This window comes from Frankliniella occidentalis, unplaced genomic scaffold (genome assembly GCF_000697945.3).
Source record: "Frankliniella occidentalis isolate FOCC.00 unplaced genomic scaffold, Focc_3.1 Scaffold3, whole genome shotgun sequence".
Classification (NCBI taxonomy): domain Eukaryota; kingdom Metazoa; phylum Arthropoda; class Insecta; order Thysanoptera; family Thripidae; genus Frankliniella; species Frankliniella occidentalis.
In genome coordinates this window covers 1,417,733-1,421,002 of record NW_026267133.1, presented here as the reverse complement: position 1 = coordinate 1,421,002, position 3,270 = coordinate 1,417,733, and the positions used below count along the sequence as shown (strand labels likewise).

Sequence of the window (3,270 nt, the reverse complement as noted above, 5' to 3'; positions counted from 1 at the left end):
GGGCCAGTTTGCAGGGTGCGGCCCCGCGGCCACGGACGGGCCCGGCCTGCGGATCGAAGGCCTCCCGTCACGCCCCACCACGCCCCCTTGTCGCGCGCGCCGTGAAGAGTGAAAAGGGGAAGAGTCTTTACGGCGGCCGCGGCCGCCAGGAGCGAGCAGGGGTCGGGCCGGGTCGGGCCGTCGGCTCGGGGGCCGCGGAGGGGCAAATGATGCGTTCGACACTCTTGCACTTGCGTGAAGTACGACTGTCAGACATGGGACGCCTATAACTTTAGAGCGTCCGACAAACTCTGAAAAACTCAACAGTGTGCATTGAATGCTGATAAATCAGCAATCATGATTGCTTATATATCAGCAATCATCAATGACCACGTTTAGGTTTTCGGATAATATTTCCTTTCGTGGACAGCATTGGAAATTGATAGCATTTCCAGATTCCTCGTGAAAAGAGCTTTCAAACGAGCTACTGCGTGATAGGGTTCAAATTGACCGTAACTATAACTTGGTTTACATTAACGACATTTTCGAGAGGCGGGCCATTTCGAAAGTGAACCTGACTATTAGACCATGATTGTTAGACTGGTAATTTGAACAGTTTTAAATGTCCAATTTTTCATTGCTAACTCTGAAGTTGCACACTTCAAAATGCTCAACTTTACCATTATTCTCTTTTAAGTATTCAAATATCTAGATAAACATTTGAAAATGTGCAACGCAGTGTTGAGTACTTGCATGTGCAAGCTCACTGTGAAAAATAGTAGGTAGGTTTACAGGAAAATTTTCCTTGACGCAAGTTGTAAAATTACAATTTGGAATCGTCAAAACATATCAAACACATGCAGTACGTATCGACTTCAAATCCATTGGCGAGTAAAAAATGTGCTCTCGTGAATTTAAAACTTAAATTATAATTCAAGTTTACAAAAATTTTGTTAATTTACGACGATATTTTTTACAGTGGCTACTTGCACACTTTATCAGTGTCAGAACTAATTCATAGCTACCAGAGCGACAGTCGATTGGCTGCCTTCAAATATGTAATGTGGTTAGTTCTGAAGACTAATCTCCTCTTTGTGGCACACAATGAGAGATTAGCCACGGGTCATCAAAGAGCTCGATCCACCAGGTCACCCCCGTAAGGACTGACACCTGTGGCTTCCAAAGGATGAGAGCGCCAGTGCCGGCCACACGTCACGCGGAAACCAAGTATCGCGAAACTACGCAACTCTATTTCTACAGCCAGAATCTCCAACACCCTGACAAGGAGACTTAGGTGTAAATTCCCGATCTCCTTTAAACTCGGTATATTTGCTTCTTATCCGTATAGATGACGACCGCCGGTCAAATTTTGTGCTGAAGTCCACTCGGGGTACCTTATAGGAACGTATTATGAAAAAAGGTTCGATATTGGACACAAACTGATGGAAGGCGTATACAAATCGAAAAATGGAAGAGAAACTACCCCCCCCCCCCCCTCCGACAACCACACATTCTTAATCGGACGATCACTTCATTTTTTTAACGTGAAATGTCTATTTTTTGGGAACTATAGGGAGTTTTGACATATGAACTTCCGCACAAAATTTGAGGCGCAATAGTCATCTACAGGGATAAGAAGCAAATATACCGAGTTTGAACCTAATCGGGGATTCACACATGTAGTATTAACTTTGGCGCTCAATGTTCACAGGCCAGGTATGCAGGACATGCTAAATCCTCGCCACACTGATAAGCTAACAAGGGAACCTTGTCAGGTGCGAGGTCAGGTGTAAATCTCTGATTCCACCGAAATTCGGAAAATTTCAAGGTTGTTTATCAGTACACACTAGCGTTCAACTCGCATTCAACTCGCGTTCAACTAGCAAAAACTCTCGAAAAACTGAAGTCCGCCTTCAAGTCGCGCCTTACTCGCGGCAACTTGCCAACTCGCCAACTCGTTGTACACCTATTTTGGAGGTGGGGGACCCTCGCTGTGAATACTCTTCAGAGAATACCGTTTGGAACCTTGCATAAAGCTTCAAAATTTCATTCATGTAGACGCAGTATAGCCTACGTATAAAAAAGGTATTTACACAAAATGTATTGATTATTGCCATTATTGGCATTGAACCGCATTGAGCACTACCTTTTGTAGCAATGAACGGCGCAAAGGCAGCTCGGTCAGAAATTATACCTTCCCAGTGGCAATGAGTCGTCCACTGCCATTCCAAAGGCAGTATCCATTGCCAATTTTGGATATAACAGTGTAGTAAGTAACGCATACAGAGGAGGTAAAAACTACATGGACACATGTGAGTTTCGCTTTACCACCCCTTCACCGTCCCCCTCCAAAGAAGCAAGCGGATCCGCGCCCATCCAATCCGAATTACGGGCGATGTGTCCCCGCGATACACCGTTCGGCTGGGCCGCTTGGACAGCACGTCGTTGGCCGTGAAAGTCCTCAACAGGATATCGTGAATGTCCTGAGCAGGCGTGGGACGTCCTGGACAGGACGTCTAGCACAGGATGTCCTGGGCAGGAAGTCCGAGTAGGGGGAAGGGATGGAGGGGCGTGAAAGCTTTGCTACCGTGAATTCTGTTTCCCTGCACGTCTTCCCTGCCCTTACCTCCACCCTCTCTCCTCTCTTCACACACACTGCCCTCTCTTCCAAACACACACACACACACACACACACACACACACACACACACGCACAGACATGCATCCACGTGGGGCTCTACCCTCTCATTCTGTTCGCACGCCCGGGCCGTCTCGTATTCAAATGGAGCGTGGTCATTGCTCTTCCACTACACTGCTCCAGTTTCAATAACACCCTGAAAGTAGGCCGCTTTAAAAGGTGTTCTTCCAACATCTTCCTTAAAAACAAACAATACCTATACACTGTCAAAAAACCTGTACTGAGAAACAGAATAATTCATACAAATCGTCCTGTACTTCCATACTTCGGTCAAAATCTCTTCGACTGGTATGTGAGGGATAAAGACTTGACATTGACTGGAAAGAACTTTCCCCCAGAATAAAGTACAGGGCAAACTACAGGATTTCTACACATTGAAAGCAGTCAGTAAGTTACACTGAACATACTAGCAGTGATACTTTCTTGAGCGAGGCTAGGAGGGAAAGGGATGAAGGGTGCCTCGTTTGTTTGACCACCATTGAAACGATAGTGAAGGGTGTTCCACCGCCTCGGATAATTCCGCAACGACAGCTGCGAGGCCGATGCAAGGCACTAAAGCCGATCCCAGCGACACGCCGCCCCGCCCCGCCCCG

General features: G+C 46.7%; 1 protein-coding gene and 1 long non-coding RNA gene across 2 annotated transcripts in view; both read right to left on the bottom strand.

Annotated features, from left to right (window-relative positions):
* Positions 1 to 3,270, bottom strand: part of LOC127749265 (uncharacterized) — a 255,802-nt gene that overhangs the window by 118,140 nt on the left and 134,392 nt on the right. The window lies entirely within an intron of this gene.
* LOC127749148 (uncharacterized) overlaps positions 1 to 3,270 on the bottom strand; it is a 7,238-nt gene that overhangs the window by 1,924 nt on the left and 2,044 nt on the right. The window lies entirely within an intron of this gene.